Source organism: Somniosus microcephalus, chromosome 31, assembly GCF_052327205.1.
Source record: "Somniosus microcephalus isolate GS21.2 chromosome 31, FLI_Smic_1.0, whole genome shotgun sequence".
Lineage (NCBI taxonomy): Eukaryota > Metazoa > Chordata > Chondrichthyes > Squaliformes > Somniosidae > Somniosus > Somniosus microcephalus.
The window spans coordinates 31,294,388-31,312,092 of record NC_141017.1 but is presented as its reverse complement, the minus strand read 5'-3'; positions in this window follow the sequence as shown (position 1 = coordinate 31,312,092).

Here is a 17,705-nt window from a genome sequence, read left to right as displayed (position 1 = left end):
TGAATGTATTGCCCCTCCCCCAACAACATACTGTAAAATAAATATTATAATTTATATATAAAATTCATAGGGAGCATTAAACTACTCCCATCCTCCCCCGAACCGCTCTCTTGCTAACATAAAATAGTGGAAACAGGCCAAAAAAAATGTTTTGTATTCAGCAAATTACATTTAATATTCTTTAAAAGTAAATTCTCCACCCTCCATTGTTCTAAAGTGATGATCTCAGTGGAAGTGTTTGGTTAAAATTCTCCGTCAAGCCATTGAGCAGAACTCAGATTAAGATGCTCACTCAAGAACTCGCTGTCCTGGAGGACTCTAGGAAGCTGCCCAGAGAGAGAAGGTTACAATTCATGCGGCTGTGAAAGAGTAAGGCTGGTGTGCTCATCCACCGGCCTTGATTTCCAGGGGACTTGCTTATATTTTTCCTTTGGTAGGCTGCAGTCTTGGATAGGCAGGAAGAACTTCAGTAAGAAGACAGGGTGCATTGCAAACGTGGAATCTGCATGGGTTTGACATCAGTTTAATATAAGGAAGGTCACAAATCAAACCTCTGTCCCGCCCCAGAGACTTGAGCACAAGATTGGAGGCGCCGTCTTTCGGATGAGACGTTAAACCGCGGCCCCGTCTGCTCTCTCAGGTGGTCATAAAAGATCCCATGGCACTATTTCGAAGAAGAGCAGGGGAGTTCTCTCCGGTAGCCCTCTCGCCGAGTCAGAAGGTTGTGGGTTCAAGTCCCCACTCCAGAGCACAAAAATCCAGGTTGACACTCCAGAGCGGTGCTGAGGGAGTGCTGCACTGTCGGAGGTGCCGGCTTTCGGATGAGACGTTAAACCGAGGCCCCATCTGCCCTCCTATGGCACTAATTTGAAGATGAGCAAGGGGAGATCTCCCCGGTGTCCTGGCCAATATTTATCCCTCAACCAACATCACTAAAACAGATTATCTGGTCATTATCACATTGCTGTTTGTGGGAGCTTGCTGTGTGCAAATTGGCTGCCATGTTTCCCACATTACAACAGTGATTACACTTTAAAAGTATTTCATTGGCTGTAAAGCGCTTTGGGACATCCGGTGGCTGTATAGATGCAAGTCTTTCTTTTTAAATGACATGACAAGGCTGTGGCGAACCCATCGCTTTGACAGAACCTGGGCTTTAGTGGGCCCAAACCTCTGAAAGGTGATGGCCGGTGAGGAGAACTGGAGCATTTTTTTTCTTAAAGGAGCACTGCCTTTATGAAAAATAAATGTTTGGCAAGCACAGCAACACAAATTGCACAAAAAGCTTGCAATTGGTATCATCAGGATAAAAGATGCTCCTTTCCGAAAAAGGAAGGTTTTGGCAGACACCTTTTCACGGCAGCACTGCCCCTTTAAATACACCAACCTCTAGATTAGTGGTGAATCTCCTACTCATTAAGGTGACAATGCGAAGAATGGAACACTTTCCGCCTTTCAGTACCCAGCTCCATCATCAAGCATGGCCCCCAGGTATGCAGGACAAAGCTTCTCTGTTCCACCTCTAACAATGCACTGGCACCAATCTCAGAAGCCTGCTATTTTACCAGTGGGGCATCTTTATTTCCCATATCAGCCATTCTTACTTGCTTCATGTGAAGATTTGGACCTCCATTCAATAGGAAATTGGTTGGTGAGACCAACTGGTGAACAGCCAAGGTGATTTCTCCCAACAGCATATGAGTATATTCAAGATGGAGATCGATAGATTTCTGGACACTAAGGAAATCAAGGGATATAGGGATCGGGCGGGAGAGTGCAGTTATGGTAGAAGATCAGCCATGATCTTATTGAATGGCGGAGCAGGCTCAAGGGATCTATCCCTATCCTTGCTCCTATTTCCTATGTTTTTATGTCACAAAAATTCAAATTACATAGAATGTACACACAGAAACAGGCCATTCGGCTCAACTGGTCTGTGCCGGTGTTTATGCTCCACACGAGCCTCCTCCCGCCCCTCTTCATCTAACCCCATCACCATACCCTTCTATTCCTTTCGCCCTCATGTGTTTATCCAGCTTCCCCTTAAATGCATCAATGCTAGTCGCCTCAACCACTCCCTGTGGTAGCGGGTTCCACTTTCCATCATTATAAAGAAAGGAATAAGGAAGTTGGGTCTTCATTCCTTTGTAAAAGAGAAGACTTCGAGATGACCGAGTTGAAGATTACCAAGGGAACTGACAAAGTTTAACCAGGCAAAGAGTTCACTGTGGCACCGGGTTATGAGGCTGCACAATGGATTGCCAGAGGCAGCGATCGAAGCAGAAACTGTGTCAACATTTAACAACAGGTTAGAAACGTGTCAGCCAGTGGCTCAGTGAGTAGCACTCTCTCGCCTCTGAGTCAGAAGGTTGTGGGTTCATAGTTCCACTCCAGAGACTTGAGCACAAAAATCCAGGCTGACTCTCCAGCGCAGTGCTGAGGGAGCGCCGCACTGTCGGAGGTGCCGTCTTTTGGATGAATTCACCTGGTAGAATGGCTGGCGCAGTTAGAAGATTGACTTTTCATCTCTGACGCAAGGTCCGTTCCAGTGGGATGATTGTCTCCTTTCTCTGATAAGGTCCCAAGACAAAATAAAATGTTTGGGCAGTTTCATAATATCGAAAAACAATTAGTTGACAAAACGTTAAACCGAGGCTCCATCTGCTCTCTCGGGTGGACGTAAAAGATCCTATGGCACAATTTTGAATAAGAATATTTATCCCTCAATCAGTATCACTAAAAAAACAGATGATCCGGTCATTATCACGTTGCTGTTTGTGGGAGCTTGCTGTGCGCAAATTGGCTGCCGTGTTTCCTACATTACAACAGTGACTGCACTTCAAAAAGTACTTCATTGGCTGTAAAGCACTTTAGGACGTCCAGTGGTCGTGAAAAGCGCTGTAGAAAGGCAATTCAAGTCTTTCTTTCTATAGCTGGTTGAAGGAAAGGAGACTAAAGGGGTAGGGGAACAGAGTGAACATGTGAGATTAGCACTACTGCTCACCTGGACGATAAACACCAACATGGACTGGTTGGCCTGAACACCTTGCATCTATGCTGCAACTCCTATGTAAGACGTCAAATTGCATAGAATATACAGCACAGAAACAGGCCATTCGGTCCAACGAGTCTGTGCTGGTGTTTATATGCCACCCGAGTCTCCTCCCATTCCATCATACCAGGATACAGAAGTTAAAAGGAAGTTGGGGGTAAGAAGTCGGGCAGAGCTTTTCACCAAAAGGATAATGGGTTGCAGAATGAGTTACTCTAGAAGACTATTGCAACAAAGAGTATGAATAGATTCATAGAGTCATAACGTCCCAGAAGGAGGCCATTCGGCCCATCGAGTCCGTGCCGGCTCTCCGTGGAGCAATCCAGTCAGTCCCATTCCCCCGCTCTATCCCCGTAGCCCTGCAAGTTTATTTCCCTCAAGTGCCTATCCAGTCTCCCCTTGAAAACATTGAGTGTCTCCGCTTCCACCACTTCCGTCGGCAGCGAGTTCCAGGTCATCACGGTGGCATAGTGGTTAGCACTGTTGCCTCACAGCGCCAGAGACCCGGGTTCGAATCCGGCCTCGGGTGACTGTCTGTGTGGAGTTTGCACATTCTCCCCGTGTTTGCGTGGGTTTTCTCCGGGTGCTCCGGTTTCCTCCCACAGTCCAAAGATGTGCGGGTTAGGTTGATTGGCTATGATAAATTGACCCTTAGTGTTAGGGGGATTAAATACGTGGGGTTACAGGGATAGGGTGGGATATGTGTTGGTGTAGGGGTTACGGGGATCGGGTGGGATATGTGTCAGTGCAGGCTCGATGGGCCGAAATGGCCTCTATCTGCACTGTGGGGTTTCTGTGATTCTGTGATCACCACTCGCTGCGTAAAAAAGTTTTTCCTCACATTCTCCCTGTATCTCTTGCCCAAAACCTTAAATCTGTGTCCCCTAGTCCTTGTACCATCAACTAGGGGGAACAGCCTTTCCCCGTCTAGCCTATCCAAACCTGTCATAATCTTGTACACCTCTATCAAATCACCCCGCAACCTCCTTTGCTCTAATGAAAACAAATCCAGCTTCTCCAACCTGTCCTTGTAGCTAAGATCCCCCATCCCCGGAACCATTCTGGTAAATCTCCTCTGCACCCTCTCAAGGGTCTTCACATCCTTCCTAAAGTGTGGTGACCAGAACTGGATGTAAAACTCCAGTTGTGGCCTAACCAGTGCTTTATAAAGGTTCAGCCTAACATCGCTACTTTTGTGCTCAACACCTCTCTTTATGAAGTCCAAGATCCCATATGCTTTGTTAACCACTCTCTCAATATAGAAACATAGAAGAAACATAGAAGATAGGAGCAGGAGCAGGCCATTCGGCCCCTCGAGTCTGCTCCGCCATTCAACGAGATCATGGCTGATCATCCAAACCCTAGCACCCGGTCCCTACACCGACAGCCATCCCACACAAGCCCTATCCCCGTAACCCCGTAACCCCACGTATTTAATCCCCCCTAACACTAAGGGCCAATTTTTGTCATGGCCAATCAACCTAACCCGCACATCTTTGGACTGTGGGAGGAAACCGGAGCACCCGGAGGAAACCCACGCAAACACGGGGAGAATGTGCAAACTCCACACAGACAGTCACCCGAGGCCGGATTTGAACCCGGGTCCCTGGCGCTGTGAGGCAACAGTGCTAACCACTATGCCACCGTGCAATATGTCCCGCCTTCAGGGATCTATGCACATTAACAAGCCATTGGATGCATCTGTGGATAGAGGAAGGACCCGTGAGTAAGACACGAAGGTGTGTAGGTGAGATGTATGAACCTACTTTTCATATTTATTCCTCAATCAATATCAGTAAAAATCATGATCTCATTGCTGTTTGTGGGAGCTTGCTGTGCGCAAACTGGCTGCCGCGTTTCCCACATTAACAACAGTGACTACACTCCAAAAACGATCAAAGGCGGACAGGAAAAGACCCGCTGGTCCATCCAGCCTGTCCCACACCATATTGTGATACCATCACCATCTACACTCTCCACCCCACCCAAAACCATGGGATCTCCTGGGAGAGAGGAAGTCCAAGATAAAAACCCAGGCCAAATCTGGGAAATTCATCTCCCTTTCTCAGAAAGAACAAGCTCATTGGCGTTAATGACTTTTTTCCCCCCCTTTTCAGAATTGTTTTTCGGTATTATGAAATCGGCCAAGCTATTTTACTTTGTCTTGGGAAAGGAGACAATCATCCCACCGGAACGGACCTTGCGTCAGAGATGAAAAGTAAATCTTCAGCCATTCTACCAGAGGCACTCATCTAGAAATGTTGTGACTCGCTGCTTGCTGAGAGAGACACTATGGAGCAGTAAAGTGCTCCCCTGCACACATTGTACCACTGGCAAAGATTGAGAGACAGAAAAGCAAACTGAGAAAAAAAAAACAGTGTGAACTTTAAAGGTCTCTCTGGCCGGCACGAAGCCAGGGGAGGGGGGAGGGGAGGGGGGAATAATCTAATCATTTAAAAAACATTTGTATCTATGAGAAGCAGCAAGGAAACACCGGAGAGAGAGAAAAAAAAGTTGTTTCTTCCATAAATAAAAGTTTCCAATTTAATCTGCAAGGTTAACCCGATTCCCGTTGGAAAAACAATGGGAGCTTTAATGGGCTGTGTATCTTTTTTGTTTTTTGATGACACTGTGTTTCCCTAGGAAACAGGGAGTGCTGTGACAGTTCTGCCAATTGTTACATCTGATGTGTTCAAGTGGAATCTTTTTTTTAACCTTCATTCGGTCAATATGAGGAGTCTTCCTCCACCTACGCCATCATCTCTTCATGACATTTCCATCGATACCATCCGTGTCATTCTTCAGTCAGCCATACAGAGGATTCACAAGTTGTTCCCCCCCCCCCCACCCCCAGCGAATCTCTCAAAGATAATCAATCCCGGACTAGTTCCCTGCTCGTGAACATTTTTTTGTTTGAACCCAGCAGCAGGCTTGGCATCAACTGAGCCCCGATTTCGATCGTATGTTTTTTTTTTGTTAATCTTGTAAGATACTTTTACAGCCTCTTCAAATGCCCTCAAAGCCGAGCTGTAAAGGCCAGGAAAGGCCAAGTGTTGGCTCATGGTCAAGCATCAGCAGTGGCTCAGTGGGTAGTGACGTAATAAAACTCACTACACACTTGGTTTGAGTATAAAGCAAGGCTTTAATCAACTTGTTTCAGAACATGGAGGTCTAGTTGTACTTCACTAGCTCCTTGTCTTTACAAAATGTCCCTGGAAAGCTGGGGCCAACGCCCGAGTGTTTATACTCCTTGGACGGCGCCACCAGCTGGCCGTCCAGTGTTATTTCATAAGTAGTTTCTTGATGATGAGATTTATAACAGGTAGCACTCTCTCTCTCTCTCGCCTCTGAGTCAGAAGGTCGCGGGTTCATAGTCCCACTCCAGAGACTTGAGCACCCAAATCTAGGCTGACACTCAAGTACAGTGCTGAGCGAATATTGCACGGTCGGAGGTGCCGTCTTTCGGATGAGACGTTAAACCGTCTGCTGTCTCAGGTGAACGTAAAAGATCCCGCGGCACTATTTGGAAGAAGAGCAGGGGAGTTCTCCCCGGTGTCCTGACCAATATTTATCCCTCAATCAACATCACTAAAACAGATGATCAGGTCATTATCACATTGCTGTTTGTGGGAGCTTGCTGTGCGCAAATTGACTGCCGCATTTCCTACATTACAACAGTGATTACACTTCAAAAAGTACCTCATTGGCGGTAAAGCACTTTGGGACGTCCTGTGGTCGTGAAAGGCGCTATAGAAATGCAAGTCTTTTTCTTTTCTTTTTGTATTATCTGATCTCAGCTGAGGCCAGCATTGGGGTGCTGTATGTGGCCTCAGCACACCCAGGCCAGGGAGGGGGGAAACCACTGAGAGTTCCTCCCCGCCCTGATCATTATCCAGCAAATCTTGTTGTGGCCATCAAGTGAGAAGACGATCCTACTGTCTTGCGATGCCTTGCGTGGTCGAATAGCCCCCCGACACTCTCTGGGCTTAGAGATGAATAATGGACAGCTGAGCACGGTACAGGAGTGGAGAGGAGCAAATAGGCGAGAAAAACTACATTTAAAAATGTCCTCAATGATGGCTCAGTGGGGTACTGAGGCCTAGATTCAACACTGGTCTGTGCAGAGACAGCTGAAACCAAGACTGCAATTGATCTATGTCCTTGGGCTACAGAATGGGGAAACCTAGAGCCACTGTTCCCATTCCTAATTGCTATCCAATTGTCGCTGGTAGAATGTCTGTGGCTGGGACATCAGGCAAGGTTAGGGTTAGGCTTGGATGTTGTTCCCACCAACATGCAAATACTCAATGTCTAAACTCACACTTGAAAAATGACTACTTTAATATGCTATCAAAGTAGCTGCTAGCACTTATAGAATCTGCCCCAGTGTGAATTGACACCTTCAGGATAGGATTAAAAGGTCCATGCTATTATATAGCACTTATCACAAACTCAGGACATGCTTTACAGCCAATGAAGTACTTTTTGAAGTGTAGTCGCTGTTGTAATGTAGGAAACGCGGCAGCCAATTTGCGCACAGCAAGCTCCCACAAACAGCAATGGGATAATCGCCCAGATAATCTGATTTTTAGTGCTGCTGATTGAGGGATAAATATTGGCCCAGGACAGCGGGGAGAACTCCCCCTGCTCTTCTTCAAAAATATAGTGGCCGTGGGATCTTTTACATCCACCTGAGAGAGCAGACGGGGGCCTCAGTTTAACGTCTCATCTGAAAGACGGCACCTCCTACAGTGCGGCGCTCCCTCAGCACTGCACTGGGAGGGTCAGCCTGGATTTTTGTGCTCAATTTCCCTGGAGTGGGGACTATGAACCCACAACCTTCCGGCTCAGAGGTGAGAGAGTGCTGCACACGGAGCCAGGGCTGACACCCAAGGAACAACACCAGTGGGAAAGCACTGTAATGTGTAAAATTGCCCTGCGTGTGAGGTAGTTTCCTACTGCAATAAAGCGTCAGACCCTTTCTCATATGGGGCGGCGGTGACTTGCGGAGTGCTGGGTTAGCAGTCTTGGGCATGCGAGCTAATTTTACTTAAGAAGGTAATTAATCAAGTTGTTAGACACAATTCCCAATGGGAGAGACCCCAAGGAATTGTAATCAATATAACATTAAAGGGACTAGAGGAATGCACAGGTAGAATTGTTAATTAGTATCTTCCGTTCATGTCAGTTTTAAAAGAGACAGCACCCTGTCTGCTGGTCTATCTGTGAGTATATACATTATAAAACATGCAACACTGCTTGTGGCCCTTTCAGTCCCATTATTACTCACATTAACACTCCCAATAACCCTTTGAGTGAGATTGCCAATTTAATGCTGAATTAGGGGTAGGTTAGTGCTTATACTGCCCCCACCATACAGTACTGCCCCCCGATTATCAAAATCCACAACGAGGCCTTGAACAACGTGGACCACTTTCCGACCTCGGGAGCCTACTGTCAACAAGGGCAGACGTCGATGATGAAGTCCAACACCGCCTTCAGTGTGCCAGTGCAGCCTTCGGTCGCCTGAGGAAGAGATTGTTTGAAGACCAGGACCTCAAACCCAGCACTAAGCTCATGTCTACAGGGCAGCAGTGATACCCGCCCTGCTGTATGCCTCAGAGACATGGACCACGTACAGCAGGCACCTCAAAGCACTGGAGAGGTACCACCAATACTGCCTCCGCAAGATCCTGCAAATCCATTGGCAGGATAGACGCACCAACGTCAGTGTTCTCGCTCAGGCCAACATCCCTAGCATCAAAGCTTTGACCACGCTCGATCAGCTCCGATGAACAGGTCACATTGTCCGCATGCCCGATACGAGACTCCCAAAACAAGTGCTCTACTCGGAGCTCCGACACGGCAAGAGAGCCCCAGGTGGGCAGAGGAAACGCTTCAAGGACAACATCAAAGCCTCCTTGAAAAATTGCAACATCCCCACCGACACCTGGGAATCCCTGGCCCAAGACCGCACAAAGTGGAGGAGAAGCATCCGGGAAAGCGCCGAACACCTTGAGTCTCTCCGCCGGGAGCAAGCGGAAGCCAAGCGCAGGCAGCGCAAGGAGCGCACGTCAACCCAAGCACCCCACCCACCCGCCCCTTCAACCACCGTCTGCCCCACCTGTGACAGAGACTGTAGGTCCCGCATTGGACTCATCAGTCACCTGCGAACTCATTTTTAATGTGGAAGCAAGTCATCCTCGGTTCCGAGGGACAGCCTAAGAAGAAGAAGTGCTTATACAACCCATAGGCAGGGGGCCCTCTCAGCGCTCCAGTCTTGATTCACGCTCAGGATCTTGAGGTGGGAGGACAGTGTGTAACCGATATACCTCCCAGCTGCCCTCAGCATTGGTCACTGGTCCCAATTTTTCTTTTATAATTATCCCTCCCTGTGTTTAGTCCCTTCATGTTGCCTCACACCACTCGCCAGGGGAAGGTGGTGATGTACCAATGTGCTCGCAATACTCTCACATACTATTGTGCAAAGGCATGAGAGCAGCATCGAGTGAAGCCCTCTGATAAGAACATAAGAAATAGGAGCAGGAGTCGGCCATTCGGCCCCTCGAGCCTGCTCCGCCATTCAATGAGATCATGGCTGATCATCCAAATTCAGTACCCTGTCCCTGCCTTCTCCCCATATCCCTTGATCCCCTTTGCCTTAAGAAATATGTCTAACTCCTTCTTGAATATATTTAATAAGTTAGCCTCAACTGCCTTCTGCCTTCACCGGCCCTATCGCCATATCCCTTGATGCCCTTACTAGGCAGAAATCTATCGACTTCTGTTTTGAATATACCCAATGACTGAGCCTCCACAGCCCTCTGGGGTAGAGAATTCCAAAGATTCACCAACCTCTGTGTGAAGAAATTTCTTCTCATCTCAGTCCTGAATGGTCGACCCCTTATCCTGAGGCTGTGGCCCCTGGTTCTAGACTCCCCAGCCAAGGGAAACATTCTCCCAGCATCCATCCTATCAAGCCCTGTAATAATTTTGTATGCTTCAATGAGATCCCCTCTCATTCTTCTGAATTCAAGAGAATACAGGCCTAGTTTACTCAATCTCTTTTTATACGACAGTCCCGCCATCCCAGGAATCAATCTTGTGAACCTTTGTTGCACTCCCTCTATGGCAAGTATATCCTTCCTTAGGTAAGGAGACCAAAATTGTACACCGTACTCCAGGTGTGGTCTCACCAAGGCCCTATATAATTGGAGTAGGACTTCTTTACTCCTGTACTCAAATCCTCTTGTAATGAAGGCCAGCATGCCATTTGGCTTGTAGCATAAGAACATAAGAATTAGGAGCAGGAGTAGGCCATTCGGCCCCTCGAGCCTGCTCCGCCATTCAATAAGATCATGGCTGATCTTCGGCCTCATCTCCACTTTCCTGCACTATCCCTTGATTCCCTCAGGTGTCCAAAAAATCCACAGGTGGGGGGCTAACTGTACGGTTACAACTGAGCCTTGTTTTTTTTAATCCTCAAGACGTGAGCTTCAGCAACATAGCCAGAATTTATTGCTCCTCTCTAGTTGCTCTGAGAAGCAGTTTGCCATCACCAAGTGACTTGCTAGGCCACTTCAGTGGGCAGTTAAGAGTCAACCACATTTGGTGTGGGACTGGAGTCAGTGATAGACACAGACCGGGAAAGGACGGCAGGTTTCCTTCCCGTTTCTACTTGCTCCCTTGGGGAAGTGCTCTAATAACACCTTTAAAACTTGTGTGTTCGCTCAATGTAGACTAGCAATGGCCAACGCCTAATTCATGAGGAGTGGTCTGCACACCACGTGACAGGTTAGGGAAGCTGTGCCGTCTGGTGGAAGGTGATGTGATGGGCTCCAAGGGTGAAAAGACCAGGTGGGTGGCCAAAGCTGAGATGGTGGGAAGGCCTGAATGGAAGAGTGGGAATGAGCAACCAAGCTGTGGGAGCTCAGAAAGCACCATGGTGAGATCTTATGCCAACCTGCTTATGTCAACTGACTGGTTATTAGCAAGAATCGCAACAACAAGAATAGCAAATAGCTGGTGGGCATTAATTCACTCCCATGGTTTTGCTGACGATCATCAGAAGTGTGTCCCAGTACGATACTTTCCCATGGAAGCAATCGCAACTCAGTCTGATTCCGTTCTCACTCAACATCCATGCGCACTCGTACACACACAGAGATTCCAGCAGGAGTCAGGAGCAAACAGGTCTAGGAGCCCTTGCTAAAGCTCCTCCTCCACAGTCCAGTGACCCTGAAGTTGGCCCTCGCGCCTCACCTGTTGCCCTGGCTGAGATCAATTAACTCAGTACAGATGAAAGATCAAACCCGGCAACTACCGGTCTACGTCACACAATTTTATCCTTCAAGATATTTATTTCTATTTTTGAGTTGGAGTGAAGGCAGTGACATAGGAGATTAAGAACATAAGAAATAGGAGCAGGAGTAGGCCATACGGCCCCTCGAGCCTGCTCCGCCATTCAGTAAGATCATGGTTGATCATCGACCTCAACTCCACTTTCCTGCCAATCTCCATATCCCTTTAATGAATTGGCCTCTACTGCCTTCTGTGGTAGAGTATTCCACAGGTTCACCACTCTCTGGGTGAAGAAATTCCTCCTCATCTCAGTCCTAAATGGCTTACCCTGTGTCTAGTCTGTCCAGTCCTGTCAGAATTTTATAAGTTTCAATGAGATCCCCTCTCATTCTTCTAAACTCCAGCGAGTACAAGCCCAATCGACCCAATCTCTCCTCATACGTCATTCCTGCCATCCCAGGTATCAGTCTGGTGAATCTTCACTGAACTCCTTCCAGGGCAAGAACATCCTTCCTCAGATAAGGCAACCAAAACTGCACACAATACTCAAGATGTGGTCTCACCAAGGCCCTGTACAACTGCAGCAAGACATCCTTGTTCCTGTACTCAAACCCTCCTGACAAAGGGTTTCGACCTGAAACGTCAACTCTGTTTCTCTCTCCACGGATGCTGCCAGGCCTGCTGAGTTTTTCCAGCGGTTTCTGTTGTTATTTTGGATTTCCAGCATCCGCAGTATTTTGCTATCGTACTGACCCATCCCAGGCTACTCTTTCTGGTGCAATCAAGAAACAATCAAAAAAAAACTGTAACTTAACAAAAATGCATCAAATGAAACTTAAATTAAATTAAAATTTATGTTGCTGGGGTGATGATGCACTCCAGTCGTGCGGTGCCCACCGGTCACGCGGATGGCCTCAAGCGTGCCGGCGGACACCCCGCGCGCTCCGTCTCCAGGGGCTGCCTGGGCGCAAACGTGGCCGCGGAGGAGAGGCGGGCAGTCGGGCCGAGCGACCCCCCCCCTCGACCGCCCGCTGCCTGGACCTGTTAATGGCCACTTTGGCCAGGCCCAAGAGCAGTCCCTATGAGGAGGCCCTCCGATCTGCCCGCTCCCCTCCGCACCGGGTGACCAAAGATCAGGAGCGTGGAACTGAAGTGCAGCCAAAAATTGAGGAGCAGCCCCTTCAAATAGTGAAAGAGGGGCTGCAACCTCTCACACTCCGTATAAACATGGAACACGGACTCCTCCAGGCCGCAGAAAAGGCAGGCGGCCTGGGAATCCATGAAATTACTTAAAAATTCATCCCAGGCTGTGTGTGTGTGTGTTTTAAAAAAAATCTATACCTTGCATGATAAATAGATTTTAAAAACATCAATTAGTCTCTTTTTCTGGAGTGGTATAGAGCAACATTATGAAGAGCTCCAGATCTCCACTCTGCTAGACAGCATGCTTGTGGGGTTGTCAAGTCCCGACAAGCTCAGGCTTGGGGTGACCTCCGTGGCCAAGAAGTTAGCTCGTGGGCACTCGCTATCCAGACTGACGAGTGAAGGCTGGCCACTTGAGCAAGGCACAACAGGTCTGCAGGCTCTGGTGGAGCCGTACCCCAGCCTGAGTCACGACCTGTTTTCAAATCCCTCCATGGCCTTGGACCCCCCCCCCTTCCTATCTCTGTAACCACCTCCAGATCTATAACCCTCCGAGATATCTGCGCTCCTCCAATTCTGGCCTCTTGCGCATCCCCGATTTTCATCGCTCCACCATTGGCGGCCGTGTCTTCAGCAGCCTGGGCCCTAAGCTCTGGAATTCCCTCCCTAAACCTCTCCGTCTCTCGCTCCTTCATTCCTTAAAGCCTACCTCTTTTGACCAAGCGTTTGGCCACCTATCCTAATCTCTCCTCATGTGGACTGGTGTCAAGCTTTGTTTGATATCCGCTGCTGTGAAGCGCTATATAAATGCAAGTTGTTGTTGCTGCTTTTGGTGTCTCAAGGCTGGTTGGCTGCAGAGTGGCTCCCAGGCCAACAGGTTCTATGCTGTTTGCAATGAAGCCACTGCACAATGCTCCTCACCGTCTGACGTAATAAAACTCACTACGCACTTGGTTTGATCATAAAGCAAGGCTTTAATCAACTTGTTTCAGAACATGGAGGTCTAGTTGTACTTCACTAGTACCTTGTCTTACAAAATGTCCCTGGCAAGCTGGGGCCGACGCCCGAGTATTTATACTCCTTGGACGGCGCCACCAGCTGGCCATCCAGCGTTATTTCACGAGTAGTTTCTTGATGAATGATGAGATTTATAACACCGTCATCTTCTACTGGAGCGAGGCGCTGCTGGAGGCTCTGCTATTTAGCACCAATGCTGACTTTAGTGAATAAGAACATAAGAAATAGGAGCAGGAGTAGGCCAATCGGCCCCTCGAGCCTGCTCCGCCATTCAATAAGATCATGGCTGATCTGATCCTAACCGCCAATCCACTATTACAGAACCATCCTCTGAATCTAACAGAATTAGACACACGAAATAGGAGCAGGATCAGGCTACACGGCCCCTGGGCCCGCTCCGCTACCCATAGGGCCATGTCCGATCCGAACCTAGACTCATGTCCAAATTCCTGCCCGCTCCCCATAACCCTTAATTCCCTTTACTTCTAGGAAACTGTCTATTTCTGTTTTAAATTTATGTAATGATGTAGCTTCTACAGCTTTTTGGGGCAGCATATTCCATGGACCTACCACCCTTTGAGTGAAGTAGTTCCTCCTCATCTCAGTTTTGAAATGCAGCCCCTTATTCTAAGACTATGCCCCCTAGTTCTAGTTTCACCCATCATCGGGAACATCCTCCCCGCATCCACCCGATCCAACCCCTTCACAATCTTATATGTTTCAATAAGATCGCCTCTCATTCTTCTGAATTCCAATGAGTAGAGTCCCAATCTACTCAACCTCTCCTCATATGTCCATCCCCTCATCCCCGGGATTAACCGAGTGAACCTTCTTTGTACTGACTCGAGAGCAAGTATGTCCTTTCTTAAGTATGGACACCAAAACTGTACGCAGTATTCCAGGTGCGGTCTCACCAATACCTTGTACAACTGAAGCAATACCTCCCTATTTTTATATTCTATCCCCCTAGCAATGAAAGCCAACATTCCATTGGCCTTCTTAATCACTTGCTGCACCTGCATACTAACCTTTTGAGTTTCGTGCACCAGGACCCCCAGATCCCTTTGTACTTCAGTACTTTCCAGTTTCTTGCCATTAAGATAATAACTTGCTCTACGACTTTTCCTGCCAAAGTGCATAACCTCACACTTTCCAGTATTGTATTCCATCTGCCAAATCTCTGCCCACTTACTTAGCCTGTCTATGTCCCCTTGCAGGTTTTTTATGTCCTCCTCACTCACTACTTTCCCTCCCATCTTAGTATCATCTGCAAACTTTGATATGTTACACTCGGTCCCCTCCTCCAAATCATTAATATAGATTGTAAAGAGTTGGGGACCCAGCACTGACCCCTGCAGAACACCACTAGTTACTGATTGTCGAAGAAGTAGCTGGTAAGAGTATCTTTTTTCTCTATGGGACGGGGGGATGAAGGCGGAGTACTTTGAAGAAAGTGCATCTTTCTTTCCCTTTAATTGGCTGCTACTGCATAGTGTGCATAAAGTATTCGACCATGATGGGCACCCTCTACTTTCCATTCAGCTGGACAGCTGGAGACACTTTCGCACGGCCGACACTCCTGCATGTGATTGGGGATCTGATGAAAGGCCATCGACCCAAAGATTAGCTCTCTGCAGATGCTGCCTGACCTGCTGAGTGTTTCCAGCATGCTCTGTTTTTCCACCTATGTGTGTTAACCTTTATAATACAGCCAATTATAATGTGGAATATTAAATCAGATATTTGAATACAATAATAAGCTAGCAGCAACAATCGAGGGGGAAAGAAACTCAGTATACATCGCAAGACTGAAACTAAAGTCATACAGTACCACATGACTGAAACCGAGGGTGTAAATTTCAGATAGATGGATCTTTATTTCCGTTTCATATGCTGGGATATAAAACCTGATAGCACTGCAGTGGGAATCACGTGATTCCATTTGGTTTTAGACCAAGCCTTTCCCTCTTGTTCAACCAAACCTCTCGGTACACCATCCTACTCACTCCCAGGGCTGGATTTTCTCAGCCCCGAGGAGGCGGGACTGCCAGGAAAGTGGCAGAATTCGGGGGCAGGTGGCAAACCCGCCCCCAACCCGCCTCCGTGCCTTCTTGCCAGGAGGCGGGAAGCCGTCCCGCCCCGGGTCCCGTTTCCTTGCAAGCAGGAAGGGATTAAAGCCTATTAACTGCCTGTTAACAGCTAGTTAACAGGCAGAAAATAGGATTACCCCCATTTTTCGTCCTGAAGTGTGGGCTTCCCAACCTAGGGGATCCCCGCCGGGGTGTAGAAGGTGAGTAGGAGGTCTGCGGGGGTCGGAGGTGTCTGAAAGTGCGATGTAGAGGTGAGTGATGGGTGCAAGTGTGGAGTGGTAAGTATGTGAGGTGAGTGTAAAGTGTTAGGAAATGTTAACTTACCTTTGTTTCTGTCTACAGCCTTCAGCCGCTGTGGAGCCAGAGTCCCCGACATCTCCATTGTAGAGATCACAGACTGGCTGTTCCATCCTCCGATCCAACAGCCAGCTGATTTCTGCAAAGTAGAAAGGTTTGATGAGTCCTGAACACAAGGTCTCATCAAACTACACAGAATGTCAGTGGTTGACAGTTTCACAGAGCTGTCAAACGATGACATTTCTTCTTTCAAAAATTCTTGACAGATGACACGTCATACGTTAACGTGCTCTGTCACTGACTTCCCCCTAATTGGCCTGCTGAGCCCGCCGGGCGGGTTTATCAAGGTCAATCAGGGGAAAATCCCGCTGGTTGGCCAGAGCTGATGGAGGCGGGACTGAAACCCGGCGAGCAGCAGTCCCGCCTCCAACACGTCTCCATTCACAAAATCCAGCCTTAAGTGCCTTCCCTGTGTTAAAATCAAGGCTCGTTGCACCCATCTCCTACTCTTAACCCAGACCACTAAACTGCGGCTCTCCTTATCTTCCCTCGGTCTTTCCTTCCTCCCTACTTCTTGGTTTACCCTATCTTCTCTCCCGCTCTTGTCAGCCTTGCTGGTGTCCTGTGCTATATACATATAGAATTTGCAGCACGGAAACAAGCCATCAGACCCAACTGGCCTATAGGCTTGGCTCCTCTCCTGCGGTTCTTAACAAACTTGAGCCGTGCCATAAAATCATAGAATTTACAGCAGTGAAAGAGGCCATTTGGCCCATCATGCCTGCCAGTGCTAGCTCCTCAATTAGAACTGCCTGCTCTAATCCCATAGCCCCATATCCTTTTATATTCTCCATTTTCCAATACTTAGCCAATTCTTTTTAAAACGATGTTATAGTCCCTGCCTCAATAGCCCCTTGTGGTAAAGCACTCCATGTTGTAATAACTCTTTGTGTGAAATTATTTCTTCTAACTTCTCCCATCATTCTTCTAATAGACTACGCCATCTTGTTGCTGATGTCCTAACATCAATAACCCTTCACTAATTTACCCTCGCAAAACCTTTCGTCAATTTGAAACCCGCTATTAGATTTCCCCTTTAACCTTCTGTGTTTGATTCACAGGGGTCTGCCAGATATTTGCAATGTTTTTTTTCTGATTCAGGTATTTCTGGGCTTACCTCAGCTCCTTTTAAAATAAGAAATGATTAAATATGTATACAGTGTACGGAGTTATACAGGCCTTTAAACACCTTGGAAGTCAATTAACATTGATAAATGATTCGAGTTGCACTTTGATGGCTCTTGACACCATCTATGTGCTCAATAAATTCCTGCCAAATAACAGTCGCCTTCATTTTACATTAGTCGTTATTATTAATCGAGTGATGTTACAATTCAGCCTTCTTCCTAAGAGTTTAACTTACGGTCACAGCTAAAAGGCAGTTTCTATAAACAGACAAGTGTCCACTGAACTGGAATCTCTACCTTTAAGCGTGTCATGAATGTGATAGTGTATTATAGGGCTAACAATTTTCCTTTAATTACATGTATAATGCACCAGAGACCGCCATGCTCTCCTATCTACTCCGAAAGATAATAAATACCACACTGTCAAACTGCTTTGTTCAGGCTAAAATGAATAGTCAGATTTATTTAAACATAAGATGATTACACAAAACAGGAACACATGATATTCAGGGTCAGTTCGCCAATATTAAAATAGCTTGCTCAGTGTCCTGAGCAAGCTATTTTAATACTGGTGAACTGACTTTATTATATGGTCTGATGATCTCCAGGACCTTTGAT